The sequence below is a fragment of the Solanum lycopersicum genome, chromosome 3 (assembly GCF_036512215.1).
Source record: "Solanum lycopersicum chromosome 3, SLM_r2.1".
Taxonomy (NCBI): Eukaryota; Viridiplantae; Streptophyta; class Magnoliopsida; order Solanales; family Solanaceae; genus Solanum; species Solanum lycopersicum.
Window position 1 is genome coordinate 7,353,281 of NC_090802.1, and position 20,519 is coordinate 7,373,799.

The window sequence follows — 20,519 nt, forward strand, 5'->3', positions numbered from 1 at the left end:
GTAGGAGTGGATTTAGTGTATAACGCACGAGTTTATAGAATTCAGAAACTATTTTTTTATTTTTTATATCGAGATAAATATTAAAAATATTTATATCTGAATTCAGTTCTTATCATACTTTTTTTTAATCAATTTTTAACGGTAATAATTCAGTTGGCTCTAAATATGTATTTTAGCTACAATTAACGCTCTTAGCATATGTCTCTAAATACTTTAGCAACATTGAACCTAATGACACTTAGTTAATATCAGTAAAGACCTTAACACTCTTTATTAGTGTGTCTATTTATTGCTGTTAATTTTCTTTTTTAAATTGTAATCATGATATGAAATTTAAGGAAAACAAATATTTTTGAAACTTGTGATTTAAAATGATTAATAAATGTTTATTTTTTACATATGGTTTAAATAATTTTTATATATAAATAGTAAATATCAAATCTCTTTCTATTATTTTATTTGTATACTTCTTCATATATTAAACCTTTTTAATAAAAATTCTAACTTTATTACTGATTTAAATTTTAAATTTTAAACCGATTTTGAATCCGGATAATGGGGAGAATATTTTGAGAACATTAGGAACCAGGGGAGGGTTTATTGGGTTAATATAGCTGTGTTTGTGTTTCCAAAGTATTGCATAAAATGTTGACAAATGTAATAATATCTGATGGAGGTTCTTTCTGAAACGGTTCAAAAGCTGATGGGATGCTGATCTTGCACTTTTGGATTCTTTTATTTTTTGGATTTTTTCATCTTGCGTTAGAGTTTGATAAATTTGGGTTTATAGAAAAAAAAATATTTATCTAACGAATGTATACAAAAAATGTTCAACTTCTCTAGAATGAGAATTGTTAAATAAGTCATTTAGGATAACTTCATTGCAAGTTTTGATAATTATGTAACTTATTTCTCACCTAAGCGTGTATTCGATATGACAGAAAATATTTTAATTTTTTTTTATTGTCAATATAGGTACATTTTAAAAAATATATATAAATAAAAATAACGAATTCCTCAACAATAATAAGAACAATGACTTTGTTAGTAAAAATGGAAAAAACTAAGTTTCATAGAGACATTTCATATTACTATCGCTTCCTCCCAGATGCAAACCGATCCCTTTGAGTAGAGTGCACGTACATCCGTTAACTTCAGAAAGTCATATATATATATATATATATATCTTGAGAAACTAACAAAAATTAGGATATAATTAACAATACACTCATAAAAGACATAGGAGTGTCATTGTGTTCAAGGGCGGACCCACACTAAATGGAGGGAATGCACGTACACCCGCTAACTTTAAAAAAAATTATATGTATATATGTATATCTATTGAAAAACTGATAGAAATTAAGATATATTTAACAACGCACCCATAAAAAACATAAAAGTGTCATTGTGCAATTAGTTGAAGCTAGAGATACCCCCCTCTAGATCAGGGTCTGAATCCTACTCAAGCCTGTTTTTTTATTGTTTTATTTTAAGTTTAGCTTAGACCTCATATTTGAGCTATGTTTATATTAATGCACTCAAAAATATCAAATCCTCGATTCGCCTCTACAAGCTAAAACATCCACCCAGAAGAGTTGGGTTTGAAGTCCAGCTAGAGAGAGTCGAGAGTGTTTAATTATTTTATTATTTTTCATTGAAGTTTATCTTAGAGCTCATATTTGAGCTAAGATAATATTGATGCATTCAAAGTCTTCAAATTATGAGTGGGCCTTAGCTTCCTCTCCACCAACCTCAATACATCCCGTCCCACTCCACTCCTCATTTTCATATTATCTGTCTAGTATATATACATATGGATCATATTTCTAGTTTTACTTAGCACTAAAAAGTTATTAGTTTTTTTTTTAAAAAAACATTATATTTCATTTATATCAAGTACATCGAATATAGCTATTTCATCTGTTTCAATTTATATGACATATTTATCTTTTGTCTATTCCAAAAAGAATGTTGCAAGTATATAATTAGAAATAATTTAGGAATAAATAAGGTGGTAGGTGTGGATTCATATGAATTTGCTCCCATGAGGTTTGGAGAGCCAGAAAGGGTGCAATTTTGCCATCCAATACAATAGTAAGTTGGCTCTTCCATCACCTTGGAGTCACATTGAGTCCTTGACAGATACTGGCTGGATCTCTCTACTAGTGTTTGTTTGTCATTAGTCCATTGACCACAAAGTTCTATGTTTTATATGTTCACTCAAACAATAGTTATATTATTTTTTTTAGAGTTCACATTGGTTGTGAGATGGAGTTCTAAGTCTTGTTCCATAATTTGTGATGACTTCTCTTCATAAGTTAGTTTTTAAGGTTAAATTAGGTTCAAAATCATTTTGTTTGATATAGAGTCAGACTATCATGATTCATTATTTCTGATGTTAAATTTTTGAATATATTATCCATGCTTCAAATATTCAATTTTGAGCATGTATGATCATTAGAATTCCACAAATGAAATGGAGTTCTATGTAATATTTAGCAATCCACTCTTTATGAGCTAACCGTTAGATTGAGTCAGGTTCATAATCTATTCTTTTAAAAAAATCAATCTTAGAGAGTCAAGAGCCCACATGAATAAATGGAGGGACTTGGGAGTACATTAATGACCATTAGAAAAAAGAAATGGAAATATTTCTCTGATCTACAATGCATTCTTTCCATAAACTTAGTGCATCACAATATAATATAACAATTGTGATATAATGTGCTTGAATGATTGTAGAGGAAATTTTGATTAACATCATAATTATGTGCTCTAGTACTTCAATCCCACTTATAAAACAAAAAACAAAGAGGCATTAATTGTGAATTATTATTAAAGCATTGAAAGACATATAACCCACAAGATCCTTTGTAGGGGTCCAATATCTAAACAGTCCTTGATTATCAAACACTTGGCTCATAAACACTATACCCCTATGACATAAATGCTCTCAGCAGGTGGGGTTACATAGTTCCGTTGACTAAATATTACTAGAAATAAAACTTTTTTCACCATAAATTTTAGCGCAAAATTTATGTTGCAAAGTTCAGAGAAAAATTGATAATGGAAAATAAATTCTCACTTCCTTAATTTCCCCTATTAAAACAATATCTTTTTTTCTTTTCTGACAAATTCAATCAAAATATTTGAGGAAATATTCACTGAACATTTTCCAATGAAAATTGAGCAAAAAATAGTAACTTTTTAGTAGTGGAAATGTGGAGTATTATAATGAATAGTTGAACACCATTCAAACTCAGAATATGATTTGGATCAAATTTCACAACTTAAAATCACGTTTAGGGTTTTGAGAGGAGTTCAAGAGGAGAAAAGAGGAGAGGTTTAATGCGTTCGTCAATATTCTTGAGATTTTATCGAGAAATTTTGCCAAGAATTTGATGTATGTAGACTCTCATAGTGTTGGGTTCGCTCATCCACCGTCAATCATGTGATTTTGATCCGAAATTTCGTTCTTGAAGTTTCATTTCATAAATCTATAATAATGAGGTTTGATGAATTCTTGAGATAAATGTTAGTAGTTTAAGGGCTGTTTATGAGTGAATTTTTGTTTACTAAGGATGGTTATTCGAATCTAGGAGAGTTAAAAAGAAACCATTCGATTCTAGGTGAATTAGGGCAAGAAATTGAGGAAGAAAATTCATCGAATTTTGTGGACAGGGGGATGGCGTGCCGAAAAGAGATTCTGAAGTTTAGGGGCCGGCGATCCGCACAACTCAGTGCGCTAGGGTCGCCTGCCCTATTTTTTTTCATCGTTTGTCCCGTCTTAGTTCTTTTAAAGTGCATTTTTCACTGCTTTTTTTAATTCTAAACTACATCTAAACATTGAGAAATATTTCATGATATGAATAATAACCCTTGAATTGATAATTCAAATTCAAGGTAGGAGTTAAGATTGAAGTCGTGAGAGTTCTTTCGAGACATTTTAAGAAGTCTTTTACAATCTCTTAAAACTTGTTTTAAAGACTTGAGTACTTGAGTATGAGGATGAGGAGAGTTGAGTTTCATTTTATCAAAATGAATATATGCGAACTAAGTATTCCTAAGAGTAATTGTTTTACATTTAAAATGAGAAGAAACATTGATTTCCAAAGGAGTTCATGAGGAGTTTTGAACACTATCTCTTTTAAGAGAAACCTTTTGAGTAATAATCTCAATATTTGAGGATAAGAAAGTGTTTTTAAACACATGGGTTATGTTGTATTATTAGAGTAGTATTGAGCACCGATATGAAGACGAGTGCAACAAACTTAAAGTCTTTATAAACCATGTAGCGAACATATAGAAAGAATCATACTTTTAGATGATTCCTTATTGCATTTTAAGCATAGTTGATCCATTTAGTTGAAGAAACCTATACCCGACAAGGTATAAGAAAATTCTGACAGCGAGAGTGAGACGTCGTATCACCACATAACTCATAGTAATGGTTGTCAGTTAGAGAATTTCACAAATTGAGTTATTTTTTGATCTTTATATACAAACTGAGTTATTGTAGTTTTAAATATACTGAGTTGTTATCAAGTGTTTTAAAAGCTTTCTTCGTAATGCATCTCTATTATCGCTTTTATATTGAGTATCTTTGAGTATTCTTAATTATCCTTGAGCTATGACGAGGTGAGTATGTTTCTTCAGCTTAAGTTCAAACTTGTGTCATGTTTTAGATCTTTCTTTGAATGCTCGTACATTCAATGTACTGACACCATTCGTCTTGCATCATTCATGATGCAAATACAAGAGATCAGGATTATCAACATGCGCCCCGTTGATACCACTAGCAGTCCCAGAAATCTATGTGAGTGTCCTTGCTTTTGGATCACAACCTGATTGTCAAGTCATGATAGCACTTACTATACCCCACCAGTAGGTAAGCCAACCTGTAATCCAGAACATCGAGTAATTAGCAAAAGGGCAGAAACGAACGAAAATAATAATCTAAACAAGGACAACAAGGCGAAAGCACACCAAAATAAATATATACAAAAATCCCTCCCAAAACCTGAAAGTCACTAGTACAGAGCTGTCTAACAAAGAGTACAAGTCCCAAAAAGTGGACCACAAAAAGTGTGTCTCAAATGCAACAAGACTAGCTAAAACAGATGAAAAAGACATAACAAACTCAAAACGTCAAGTACTCACCCTCGTCTGCGAGTTACAACTGCAACAAAAGGCTGAAACTAATCAACACTTGTAACTGGTACTGGGACCTACATCACAATAAAAATGCAGAGTGTAGCATTAGTACCAAAACAATAGGTACTCAGTAGGCATCAAAGACATACTGAGCAAAAAGGGTAAAAACAATAAGAAAGGATAGAATCTAGACACAAAGAAGTCAAATCGGATATGGAATGAAAGCACACGAGCATACCAGAAATAAACGAAGTACAACTAAACTAAATCTAACCGGACCCCATAATTCCATAAGGTACACTCGTGCCAAAGTTTAAATAAAACTTGAACATACCCACCCCCCATAAGCTTGACAGGTACACAAAATAGGTAAGGCTATTGAGAAACAAAAAACCAAAATCCTAGCCCAAAGCAACCAATATAATCTATCAGACTCCTTCCGGCCAACAATGCACTACCAGCCCAGCTAGAAAGAGTGACCCTAGGGGGGCATCCAACCAAACAGTCCACTCCTAGCCTAGTTAGCAAGAAGAACTTGTGGGTGAGGTAGATATCGTAAGTCGTCCTACCATGCAGTCATCTCCCAGCCCAACTAGAAAGAGTGACCCGGATACACTTAACCAACAACACACTACTAGCCCAGCTAAAAAGAGAAGCCCAGGTGAGATCACCAAAATCACTGAGTCTACCCAACTAATGACACACTCCTACCCTAGCTAGAAAGAACGACCCCAGGGTGATGTTATCTCCAATTGGATGCAATCCACCAACAGACATCTTTTATATAATTAAGCTCAATCTAATAAAAAGAAAGTCGTAGCCTACCTTAAGGCCAATCACGCGCACTCTAAATTATTTTGCCAGAGCTTTTCCTTTCTAAATGACCCTTGAATGCTCTATCAAATATAGGATCATAACGATAGTACAATCAGTTAGACACCAAAATAACAACAAACAGAGACAGGTTAATTTTTTGGAGTCAAAATGGGAATTGTGGTACCAACACCAAACTTCTCGAATTTGATTCCGCCAAGAGACCCAAAACAGTACCCCGAACTTATATTCCAAAATGAACACATTCAGGGCTCAAAATGCAAGAAATCCACACTTTAATCAACTTAAAAGAGAACATGCACTAGGTTGACTAGAAATTTATAAATATTTAAAGGTGACCAACACTCTTTGAACACTCTACGATGTAGATGTTATGCTGTAATTTTTTACTAATTTAGTAAAATCACTTTTTGAAATATTTCTAAGTATAAAACAATTTGAGAAAAATACTTAGAAAAGTCACTTAGTTTTTTAAAAGATATTAAGAAAACTTATTTTAAAAAGATTTTAACAGATTAAATCTTAATAAATTTAGAGAAAATGTAATAGGTACTTATTTACGCTTCAAGAAGGTTTTTAAGGCATTTCAAGTGTTCAATCCAAGTAGCCAATCCAAGATTGACTGTCCTTGATTACAGATATTGACAAATGCATATTAAAAGAAATTTAACACCATACGAATGAATAAATAGAACTTGGCATGGAGAGACATTTCTTATAATCAAAAGGCTAAGCTAAAATACGTAAATTTAAAGCAACTAAATCATTTCAACACTATCCAAAGTAAGAAAATAAAGAGGCCATAACGATGGGTAGAATTGCAGCAAGCTTATCACTCACAAATTCATGTTTTAGACAAATTGGTGCGATAACCACATTGAGAAAACATTAAGTCCAACAAGCACATGTATCAAAATAATCTAAATAACAAAATGCTGAACGGCTAATTCAAAAGTACAATTAAACTAAACCTAATGGGCCCCCTATAAGCTCAGAAGGTACACTCGTGCGTCAGTTTAAATAAAACCAGAATAAACTTCCATAAGCTCGACAGGTACACAAAATAGATAAGACTATTGGGAAACAAGAAAACAGGCTCCCAGCACAAAGCAACCAAGATAATTCATTAGACTCTACCCAGCTAACATTGCACTCCACCCAGCTAGAAAGAGTGACACCAAGGGGGCATCCAAGCAAACAGTCCACTTCCAGCCCAGCTAGCAAGAGGGACTTGTGGGTGAGGTAGATATCACGAGTCATCCTACAAAGTAGTCATCTCTCAGCCCAACTATAAAGAGTGACTCAGGGACACCTAACCAGTAGGACACTCCTAGCCCAGCTAGAAAGAGTTGCCCGGGGGTGATCACCGAAATGACTGAGTCTACCCAACTAGCGATACCCTTCCAGCCCAGCTAGAAAGAACGGTCCAGGGGTGATAGTATCTCCAATAGGATGAAATCCAACAACAGACAACGTGTAATGCCGTCCACTCTAAATAATCATAGAAAAGGCTCGAAGCTTATACTATCTCAATTCCACACCTTTAGTGATGCATTGAACCTTCGGAAATGCGTCGGAATCGCAGAATTAGAGGGAGAAGATACCAAAGTGCAACAAGCAACGATAGCGCCTAATCTAAAACTATATGACTCAAGTCTTCTACTCTAGTCTACAGGGAGCTATGTTATCTAAAAGACTTCGATAGAAAGTCAAGGTTGTCTAGCCCATATGGGTCATAAGTCTAAGGCAATGCTAACCTAAACTAGACTAAGGACATCAAGCTTAGAGTTAAGGATGAATAAAACATATAATACGTAACATACAATCATACAATAGCATTTAGCACATAAACATGCAACTCTAATAAACCGGTTAACATGATACTACACTCGAAATATGGTCAATCGATCCTAACATAAGGTATCTAATCAAAGTAAAGTAGGAAATTGGTAACCAATCTCAATCCACTCCGATCGACATATTTTTACACAATTAAGCTCAATCTAATATAAATGAAGTCATAGCCTACCTTAATATGCGCTCCAAATCATTTTGCCGGAGTTTTTCCTTTTTGAGTGACCCTTGAATGTTGCCACTCTATCAAATATAGGATCACAATGTTAGTACGATCGTTTAGACACCAAAATTACAATACACGGAGATGGGTCAATTTTTTGAGTCAAAACGGGAATTGTGGGAACAACACCGAACTGCTCGGGTTTGACTCCGCCAAAAAACCTAAAATAGTACCCGAAATTAAGTTACAAAATGGAACACATTGGGTCTCAAAATACAGCAAGACCCAAAATGCAAGAAACCCACTTTTTGATCAAATTAAAAGGGAACATACAATAGGTTGAACTAGAAATTTACAACTATTGAAAGGTGACCAACACTCCTTGATAACTCTAAGACGTAGCCACGATAATTCCCAACACGTGGAACTTCGAATCACCCAACGAGCTAACATAAGTGACGTATGACCAAAACAAGAGATTCAAAAACAAACGCTCGAAAAAGGGACTAACAATCAGGTTATCACAAAATTTACCTCGAAATATACGTACTCGATAACTTTCGAACACTTTACAGTGAATCCACCGTAAATATGAAGTTCCCGCACTTCGAATCGCCTAACATCCATTGAGAGATGAGAGAGCTAAAGATGTTTTAAAGATTTTCCAAAATCTGTAGATTTTTCTACAATTTTTCCCGAAAACCTGAAAGCTTCAACGGGGTGCTCCGAATTTGTTCGGAACTCCGTGTACACAAACGAGATGTGCAACCATACCAAAATAAATATTGTGGATCAACGACGCAGTTGAAATTTCCATACAAGGTCATCTTAATAAAAATTGTGTCCCACACCCAAATGTCATTTTAAGTCAAATACCACAAAAGGGCTCAGAAAAATATAGGAAACCTTGAGAGACAAAAGCAGGGTTAATCTAGACCAAACTCGATATTTCAAAGCTAACCGCACTAACGAAATTCTCAAGCGCATTTACCCAAAATGTTGACTAAAGTCAAACTTAGACTTAAACTTAAAGTTAAAACGCCTAATCGCACTGACTCACACGGAAAACCTCAGAATTGGATTCCGATGTGATATTCTTGAACTTTTGATCGAAAACGATCCTTCAAGGTTCATAAGCTCCAATACACTAAAACTTGCACAATAACCAAATGAATGACCAAGTGACAGAACTGTCAGTCCCATCAAATCATAAATGATTTGGTGTCGTTATTGGAATGCTCTAAGTGACACACAAAAGGAAAAACACAGAAATGAAAAGGAGGGTCATTACACGAAGGATCCCTCGTTTATTTCTATTAATTCAATTTTGTTACGACGACTAGGGTCTTGTTCCAAAATCCCTGATAGTATTATAGGCTTCATAGAATGTAATAGTTGAGAATTCTGTTTCATATTCCATTGTTAATGTTATAGATTTGAGTTGCCTTTTTTGGCCAGTAGAATGTTTTAAAATATTCCAAGTTAATTATTTGAAACTTTTATCTAATTTTGAGTAAGTCTTCCGTTGAGAGCTAAGTCAGGCCAAGCGTTTGATTGGGGTTAGGAATAATTTCGAGTGTCAGTCGCGTCGAGGATATAGACTCGAGACATGATACCGACTTACATCATATTTTATTATTCTCACTGATTTGTCTCATAATCTCCGGAGTTCTTTGCAATATCATTAAAAAAAATTCTTTTTTAATTATTTACGAAGATAAAATAAAAAAAATATTAGTAGATTGTTAATTTGTGAAGATTTGTAAATATAATAATAATATAATTATATTATTTTTCTTTCGATAAATAATTGATTTATTTGGACTTCCTTTCTTAATGAACGTACTACAAAAACAAATACTGAAACAAACTTCTCATCGACTTACAAACAAAATTCTTTTACCCGAAACAAAAAGAAAGAAAGAAACAACAAATGACTTGTATTCAAAATTGTTTTTCTCTTTAATTGAATTTATATAAATAATATATCCATGATTAGATTTATCTTTAATCACTTTTTGTTTTCTAATTTATATGTAACTAGTGAAACTATTCACGCTTCACGCGATTATATAAAATAATATTTAGGTTAGTATCAAATGTATAGATAATATTTTGTAAGAGTACTAATGTAATATCTTTTGTAGCAGTACTAATGTTCTGTTCAAACTCTGGTTTCGTCAAAACAAAATTGATTTTTTTTAATTTTATCATTACATTTGCTTATTATAATTTTTTAAACATTAATTAAATATTTATAAGACTTACGAAAAAATAAAACATATAAAAGTTATGAATAATATTTAAATCAAATGTTACAAGCAAGATGAAGAGACATGAGTTATAAATAATTCAAATGTATAATTTTATTAGACAATAAATGTATTACTAATTATATATTGATTTTGTTTGTAAAATAAATAAATAAAAATAAGAGGTGAAAATACAAAAAATGAACAGAGAAAATATAATAATTGGTGATTACATAAAAATTATAAATACATTTCGAAGCAAAAAGAACGGTGGCAGATTGTTACATACACAAAAAATGACATCATGAAAATAATATTTTATTTTTAGTTACTTTTTCTAATTAAAATAAAAATGAAACTAATCATCATAAATTTTTTTGTTGTTGTTAAAATGAAATAATTATTTTAATTTTTTTCATAACAAAAAGAAAGTAGAATACTAAAGGATCAAATGATTAACATTGACAATATAATACATTTAATTAAATTATTTATATAAATTAAAATTTAAAAAACTCTAACAAAAGTAACTAAGTTGCTAATACAATTCAAACTGAAAAAATAATCTCTAATTATGCTTCATTTTTTTCCCTCTACCATCTTCCTTTGCAAAGAGATCCGCCATCATGTTTTGATCCATATGTCAAACTCTTATTATATGAAACCAACTGAATCATATACCAATAAAAAATAATTATATGAAAAGAAAGAACAAAATAAAACTATATTTAATGTATTAGTATATTATCTTTTCAATAGTACTAACAATACTAAATAATAATTATTTCTAGAAATCTAACAAATATTATATCAAAATATATTATATCTGAAAAACTAACTATTAGAAAGAGCAATTGCATATAGACAACACATTGTTAAGAATTACAGAGATTTTTTTAATTATACTTACTTGATAAGTTATAATACAAACATAAAAAAATATATATTAAGAAAACATGTCTTAGTACATAAAATAAAAAGAAAGACTTTAGAATGAAATATATCCTACCTTCATATATTTTTTTTTGTTACATGTTAGTTAATTTACAAAAAAGTATGATGAAGAAGAGAAATTATAACTTTATATGTGGATCTTCATGAAAATAAATATAAATTTATGTAGACAAAATAAAGGAAATAAAAAAATAAGAACTTGAGAATGATATATTTATTAACATCATGTACTTTTTTTTTTTTGGTTACATGTTAGTTTCATTCACAAACCAAATACTAATTTATATAGACAAAAATAGAGAAAATAAAAAATAAAAATTTGCAATGAAATATTTCTTACCTTCATATACTTCTTTTTTTTGTACAAACCAAACTTATATGATGAAAAGAGAAAGGATACTTGTGAATGTTAATCTTCATAAACTAATATGAATTTATAGGCAAACTAAAGGAATACCACAAGACATCATAAACTTATGAGAGTTATGAATATTATTAAAAGTAAAAATTAAAGAGGGGCAAGTCATGATTAGTATCTCCTAGTGAATAAATTAAAAAATAAAATATATATTTGTCTAAATAAAGTCATATATTTTTATAATAAAATAATTAATTTAAATTTAAAAAGTCAAAAATAAATAAATTATATTTCTCCTTTTATTATAAGTGAGATAAACAAATAAAAAAGATGAAAAGTTTTTGTTATAAATGATCCTCCATTAATAAAATATTTATTTGTAATAAATTTTAGTAATTCTTTTTATGATATAATAATTAATTTATTTAAAAAAAGCAAAAAAAAAAAGAGAAAAAAAATTAATGCAAATGGAGGCCATAGAGAGGTACCACATCACCTTGTCTATGATCCTCATTTATATATATATATATATATATATATTGATTCCCTAATTATTTATCCTTGTAATAATAAAAAAAGGAAAATCTGTTACGAATTTATAAAGAGTTAAAGGAAATTAGGATGCAAATCATTAAAATATATATATATAGAATAAAGGGTAAGCCACAAAATTATGTATATTTAGGTATGCAAATCACAAATTACTAAAAAAAAAAGAAGAAATTATTTTGTGTCAAACCTTTAGTGATGATTTTCTGGGCTTTTGTGGCTACTGTTGTCGCCACTAAAGGTCTAGTTCTTTTAGGGTTGACAACATTAGGTGGAAGAATTAGTTTTACGTGGCTTGTCATGTCACTAAATATTTGGGTGTTAATTCTTGAGGGTATTTGTGGTCTCTTACGTAAAGCAGAGACTTTTTTTTTAATCCTAAATCTAAATGATAACGAATGATATAAGTGATTTATTTCACATAATTAGGGGCAATTTTGATCCTTTTCCAGATAAATTATGATAAGGTTGACCTATTTAATGCAAAAATATAAAAAGATTATTATTTTCCACCAATAATTCCACAAGTCAATACATTATACCATTTTTAAAAATTTAATGCATAAATTTTTTTTTGGGCATCATGTCAAAGCTGAGTTAATTTCCTTTTAACAACTAATAATTCTAAAATGATAATTTGTGTATTATTCCAAAGATTGTTTATGTATTATTCCAAAATGATAATTTGTGCCTAAACATAAAAGTTTCATGTCTACTTGTTCACTCATTTTTGTCCACATTGTTGTTTTTCTGTTTCTTTAATATTATTTTTGTTGTTTTTGCTTTAATTTTAGAAATAGCTTATTTGTCTTCCTTTCATTCTCTTAAAAGAACATTACCTTTTATTTCAAAAAAAGAAAAGAAGTACTCAAAAAGCAAACATCATAGGTAAATCTAGACAATTATTTAGAATCAAATCAAAGTACATACGCAAAAGAAAGTTTGATTAATATATCAGCATCATCTATATTTAGGTATAATAAAGTAGTAATAAACATTTAAATGATAACATTTTCATCATTATTTAATTTTCACCCTTTTTTGTTGAAAACATTTGAACAATTGGGAAGTGGTTCTCCACATGTTTTAAAAACTTTTTTTGCTTGAGGAGTGAACTTAATATATGGCTTCAACTTAGGATCTTCGATGAATCCACAAATACAAGGTTGTTCTTCTTTCAATTTAGTGCAACATATCGGAGAGGGTGGTTGTGATTTAATAATGGGAAACTTACATAAATATACTAAAATAAAAAAATATTTACCATTTATAGCAATAATATCTTTTTTTCACTTGATCACTTTTAATTCATTTTTAATACAAGTTTAATACATATTACAAATAACAATTTATTATTCATATATAATACAAATTTTAATAATGGATAATACATTTATCGCACATTTTAATACACTTTTCTTTTTTTTCTTTTCCAAAAAGTATAATTAAATACAATTTTATCTTTTTATCTCTATTTTTATAAAATTTTAAATAAAGTTGAAATTTATGTCCAGATATGTAGTTTTTTTTGTTTTTTTTAGTTTAAGTTTTATGTATCGGTAATATAAAAAAAATATTTATGCTAAGAAATTACATAAAGATAAATGCAACTAATTAATCATGATAAATAAAATTATTAAAGTTTTTTAAAATTTATTTTCATAGTTAAAGGATCAGGCCGTTGGCTCATTTTATTATGAGAAGATTTCACACATAGTCATTAAAATAAATTTAATTAGGCTCTATAACTATACTTTGTTAATTACAATTCGTAGCTGCATGTTAGAGCGAGGAGAGTGATGAGCGAGTGGAGTAAGGTGAACTGTATATATGTAAATCTGTTGTGTATATACATTGTTTATTTCTCTATGTATGTACGTTATAGCTATATACGAAATCTTATGTCTTAAAAATTATTTTGCGAACAAAAATAAAAAACCTTCTCTGCATTGTGTCCATGCTCTCCAGTTTGGATGTTCTCTCTTTTTTTATTGTCAACTGTCTAAACCTCATTTAATAATATACATCTTCTGTATATCCAAATCATAATTCTTGAATTCACTTAACAAATTCAAGATAGAGTTAAGATTAAAGTTTGAGGGAGTTCTTTTGAGTCATTTTGAGAAGTCTTTTGCAATTTTTTAAAATTGTTTTAAGACTTGAGAACTTGAGTATGAGGATGAAGAGAGTTGAGTTTCATTTTTATTCAAAATGAATTTATGAGGACGAAGTATCCCAAGAGTCAATGTTTTATATTTACTCAACGTTGTATTTGACTATAAGATTACATAATCAACAATAATCAAGAATTAGTATATATCTAAGTTATATAAATAGTCAGCGTAAGCTTAATCATGTATAAACAATGTAATTTTTTTCGTGAGCAAAAATAAAAATCATTCTCCGCATCATGTCCATGCTCTACAGTTTTGGTGTTCGCTCTTTTCTTATTGTCAACCGTCTAAACTCCATTTAATCATTGACAACTTCTATATATCCAAATCATAGTTCTTGAATTCACTTAATAAATTCAAGTTAAGGTTAAGAGTAAAGTTCAAGGGAGTTCTTTTTAGTCATTTTGAGAAGTCTTTTGCAAACTTTTAAAATTGTTTTAAGACTTGAGAACTTATTTTTGTATTTGAGAGGTTAGGACCATTGAAGAATAATGAGAAGGGTCGAAGAAATAGCAAGGGTCTGCAAGCATCTGCTTTACCCAAATCTCAAAATGGTCCTAAAGACTTTCAAAGTATAATCCCTTCTAGAATGAGGTGACATAGAGTATGAGGATGAGGAGAGTTGTGTTTCATTTTTATTCAAAATGAATATAAGGGAACTAAGCATTCCCAAGAGTAAATGTTTTATATTTAAAATGAGGAGGAAACCTTGATTTCCAAATGAGTTAATGAGGAGTTTTGAGTACAATCTCTTTTAAGAAAACATTTTGAGTAATAATCTAAAAGTTTGAGGATGAGAAAATACTTTTAAACATATGATCACGAGTTATATTATTGGGAGTAGTATTAAGCACCGATATGGAGACGAATTCAGACAACTCAAAGTCCCCATAAACATATATTCCAACGTACTTTTAAAGCATATCTTAGTGGATCTACTTAGTTGAGGATGTCTTATTCTCCGACAAGGTATATGACTGTTCTGCAGCGTGGATGATACACTATATCATCACATAGCTTATGATGGTTGCCGGTTAGATCTCCCAAATAAGAGTAAAAGAGTATTATTATATTTTTAAATACATTGAGTTATTATCTACTGTTGTAAAAACTTTCTGTATAATGCATCTTTAGTGTTGCTTTTATACTAAACAAAGTTGAGCATTTCAGAGTTGAGTATCTATAGTATCCTTGAGTTGAGGTGAGTATGCTTTTATGAGTTCAAGCTTATATATGTGCTTTAGAGTTCTCCTAGCATGCTCATACATTTCATGTACTAAGGTCATTTTCCCTATATCTTTATTATGAAGATTCAAGTAAACATGGTCATCAATAGGCGTTCTATTGATCCAATTGAGTTTGGTCAGTTAGTCTCTTTGTTTTCGAAACATTCCCATTTACTTTTAAGTTTGGTTTGTTAAAATGTCATTGTTCTTGTCCCGATGCCCATCAGAGTTATAAGAGGCTTTGTAGATAGTAGAGTTTTGAGAAGTCTGTTTCATTTTCAGGTTTTAATATTCTAGACTTGAGTTTCCTCTATATGCAAGTTGAATATTTTCTTAAAATTATTCTGAGTTATATATTTGAGACATTTAAGTTGCTACACCTTCAAAATGAGATAGGTTGAATTAGAGCCTAATATGTTGGTTATGAGTTTATTTAGTCCTTAAATGACTAATAATAGTGTTAAAAGGTAGTGTGTTAAGTTTGGAGGAGTTAGGAGGTCAAACGTCCAAGACGTTTGAAAATTTTGCCTTGAAACGTGCTTGTGTGTCTTAGTGTGTTTTCGTCAAGTTTTATGTGTTGTTTTGAGTTCAAATTGACGTGAGAGGTTCCTAGCATGTGTATGAGAGTAAATAAAGTTGAAACGTCCGGGCAAAACTCCCCGAGGACCGACGAAAGGAACCTAGAGGAGGACCCAAGCCTTGGACTAGCAGGCTGCCCAAGGCAGCAACATTTGGTCATTGGATGAACCAGTTCGCGTCGCGGACCTAGTCCACCAAGAGACAAAATGTTGCTCCCCGTCGCGGATATATGACCGACTCTATTGGTTCAATTCCAAAAATAATGTGAGAACAGCTGCGCGTTGCGGACTTTCTCCCCAATGAAGATTTTTTTAAAAAAATAAGATTAACATGTCTAAAAGTCCTAATAAGTGTGGGAATGTTTTGGTAATATTGGGAGACATTTATAAATAGGTTTTAAGACTAACCCCTTTCCCAAGTCAAAATCCCAACACCCAATAAGAAAATCAAAAATCCCAAAAGCTCTCTTCTCCTCCAAATTCTCTCAAACCTCCATTGGAGGGAAAACTCAAGATCAAGCTAGGGGTTGGATTTTCATGGTTTCTTCTCAAATTTCTCATGGGTCTTCAAACAATAAGGTAAAGTGATCCTTCATCCTTAGTTATCCATTCATCTAAGGAGTTAAATCAATAATTTCAAAAGTGATTCAAAGACAAAAATTTCCAATTTTCAATCTAGTCATGGGTTCATTGTCAAATTGATTTCAAAGTCATTCTAATGATGGATTTATGCTTAATTGATTTTTTAATTATGAATTTCAATCTCAATTTCATGAAGAACCCATGATCCTCCTAATTTCTCAAATTGGCCTATAATGTGGGTCTTATGATCTGGATGATATGATTATTAGATTATGTTTAGATTATAATGAATTGCTTAGTTCTATATTCCTTTATTTAAATTGGTTATGAATTTTTGGGAATTTATCAAGATGATCATTATCTTGGAGATTTTGGTAAGTTGATCTATTTCTTTTAATTAGCTTAGAATGTACATCAAATTGTGATGATTAGTATGGTCCACTTATAGTGGCAGAGTTTATATTCTTGTACATGTTTATGTGTGATGATCATGGACTTGAAGGAATTAGATGCAAGATGAATTGATATGACGATTTCCATGTTTAGGAAGTTGAAGGATTTAACTTTGATTCTAATATCATGTTCTAAATGAATTGATGTTATGTGAATTTTTATGAGTAGTCTTCCACACTAGTTGCATGATTTAGGTGTGTGGATGATGTTGTGTGTATGTGATGACCATGTTAGGGTTAGGAGTGGTCTATATGACTAATAATGATGAGTATTCTTGTAGCATGACTCCTACCTATATGAACCCTATATTAATGTTTAATAAAAGTATGCTAGGATTCTTCTATTCTAATGTTGAATATGTCCTTATCTCCTATGATGTAATGTGAGTGTGTAGTCTATAGTCCTAAATACTCTATATGTGTGTATGACATGAGACTTGAAGAATGTTGTACATGCATTTTGATCTTTAGAGGGTGGCTTCCTCAATGCTATGTGATAGCCATTATATGTTCATATTGACTAATGTACATAGACACTTCAAGCATATCTATGAATAAGGTAGATTCATGATGATTAAGGAAAGGATAATTCTCCTATGCATCATTACCTATTTCTATGCATGTAAAGTATATGATTAATGAATTTATGAACATCTGTTCCTAAAAGTGTTTATGTGAAGGTAGATCTCACATATATGTACACACACATGCATGTATGAATGAATTATGTAACGGTAGTCTAATGAATAAGTGAGTCTCTTGAAAGGTATTACTCAATTGTACTCTAAACTAGACTATAATATGAATATGATTATGTGAAAGGACATTCTCACATGATGTAGGTTTTATGATGAAATGACATTCTCATCTTACATACCTTTGAGCTATATGATATATGAGGGAGTAAGTCCCTAAGGCCTAATCTTTATGAAAAAAATGTTATCTAAAATCTTAATGATGTTTAAAGAGGGAGTTTATTTTTTAGCATCGAAAGCACATGCAAATGAGATGGAGGTCTCACGTTAGTAATTTCGGCCTCCCACATGGGTTTCTTCACGTTTGTAAGTCAGGATTCCCAAGATATGTGTTGTCTCGTGAGATGAAACCCTCACGTTCAGTTTGTCAAGATTTCTAGCAACAATCTCCTTGACCCTCAACTATGTGTCCACATAGGACTCTAGCTTAGTGGATCCACCTAAATAGCTATGTACGAATGGTTTCACCTTATGCAAGTGTTAACCTTCTCTTTTAGGTGCAGGAGTAAAACACCATATTTCATGTAGCTCACATGGTCTATGTCATTTATGGCTATGTCTCCCGAAGGTTAATAAATTAACTAAGATAAGAATATGAATTCTAATGTAAATTACTTGAGAAGTGTACTTAGTATAGTTAGGTTTGTGGACCCTATTCATGCATTGCACTAGATGACTTCAAGAAAGGATAAGATTGGAGCCTCTTATGAAGTAAAGACTTATGTTATGTATGAATTGTATGAATGCATGTTAAGTGACTTTGCTATGACAAGATATGAATTATGAGTATGCGTGTGAATTGCACTTATGGCTTCTAAGTGAGCTTACTTAGTACATGTGGAGGTATGGGACTCTATGTGTACATTGCTCAAGTAAGCTTGTGAAGGGGTTATAAGGGTGGTTTACCTATGATATGAATTAAATGAGTTATGACTAAGGTTGTGGTAAAGAAAAGAGTCCTTATATGATGCTATTAAGTATGTGGTCATATGTTTAGTTATAAATGAAAGTGTTATGATTTGTTAAGTATGTTATGCCTAGTCTAGGGTGACTTCATGGAATGCTACCTACACATTGCACTAGTGTGACTTAGGAGTTGTCTTAGATGATGGTCTTTATATGAAATTGATGTCTATGATGTGCTTATGACTTATGAATATATGTGGTTGTGTTTATGAAGCATATTTATGAAAGGCTATTTTAAGGTGACCTCAAGGTGATACATTGTACTAAGTACACTTGAGGGTTTCTTAAGGAAAGAAGTAAGATAAAAAGAGAAGTAATGTATTGTATGTATTGAATATGACTCAAAGTATGATAAATGAATTTATGGGCTATTATGAGTAGCATCCATGTCTATATGATGTATTTGAACTATAGTGAGATTATATGTGTCTATGTTCATGAAGTTTAAGAAGATATGTTGCATGATTTAAAATGAAATGTCCTCTTTAAATGCATGTTTTTGCATGGTTGTCATACTTAGTGATTCTTGTACTAATACCATTCTTCTTCATCTTTTTACACAAAGTGTAGGTAGTGATGGCTAGAGGATGTCTCCTAGGTGAAGATCTTGGATAGATCTCCTAAGTTCAAGTAAAGGGACCCTTATGATTCAAGAGTTGTCAATGTCAAGATGTTCTTTAAGTTGATGTAATAGAGTATACTTATATGTCATATTGTTAAGGGTCGTGTCCTTATTCTACTCTATTGGTGTTGAGTCTAAGATGGCAAAGAGACTTATGGTCTAACCATATACTTATCATTTTTTTTATATATATATGAAGTAATGTTCTAACATATGATGTGCCATGAAAAGTTTTGAATTTTTCGCTATTTTTACGATTATACAATGAAAGATGTTTAAGGGCTTGTCTTAGACCTCCGAGAGGTCACGACGCCGTGTGGAGATCTAGGAGTACTCTAACTTTTAGGGGGTACTTTAGGTCATAAAATTAGTATAATCTTTGATTTTGAGTCATCTTATGTTGAGTAATTTTTATGCTGAGAGTTTAGCCAGGACAAATGTTCGCTTGGGGCCAATAATGGCTCTCAAGTGCCAGTTACGTCTAGGGTGTATGCTCGGGGCGTGATATATAGGTCAGATAATTGTATATATGTAATTGATATGCATATATATTTATAAATATAGGGAGCAAGATTGAGGAGAGAAGTGAGAGAGATTGAGAGAGAGAGAGATGAGAGACGAGCGAGATAAGAAAAAGAGTGAAGAGAGACAAATTATATTTGTATGTCGTTCATATGATTGTATATGTATATGTATGATATGTACTTGTATAATTTATATTTGTACATTTGTAAGAGAGGAGAGAGACCCACATAATTATAGCCAAAATTAAGTTGTATGTTGTAATTTATGAAAACTGTAATTATATTAGCCAATTAACTAGTATATGTTTGCTTATCCACATAATTTTCTCTTGTATTAAATTCAAATTTTTCACACAGATAATGTCTGTCTCAAGGGTGTAACGACATGTTCTTTCATTATAGAAAATCCAATTGGAAATTTTTTGGGTTGAAAAACTTTTTAATAGTAACTTGAAAATTCCACCCTAGTCTAGATTTGGATGAATAATAGTTAGTGAGGTCTAGAGAAATCTGGTAACAAAT

At 31.2% G+C, this 20,519-nt stretch overlaps 1 long non-coding RNA gene across 1 annotated transcript; it reads left to right on the plus strand.

The window, feature by feature from the left end:
- The first annotated feature begins 15,682 nt into the window (after window positions 1-15,682).
- On the plus strand, window positions 15,683-19,685 carry LOC138347732 (uncharacterized). Its single transcript, XR_011220271.1, has 2 exons — window positions 15,683-16,675; window positions 19,422-19,685. It is a non-coding gene; the product is annotated as an uncharacterized lncRNA (long non-coding RNA).
- The last annotated feature ends 834 nt before the right edge of the window (window positions 19,686-20,519 follow it).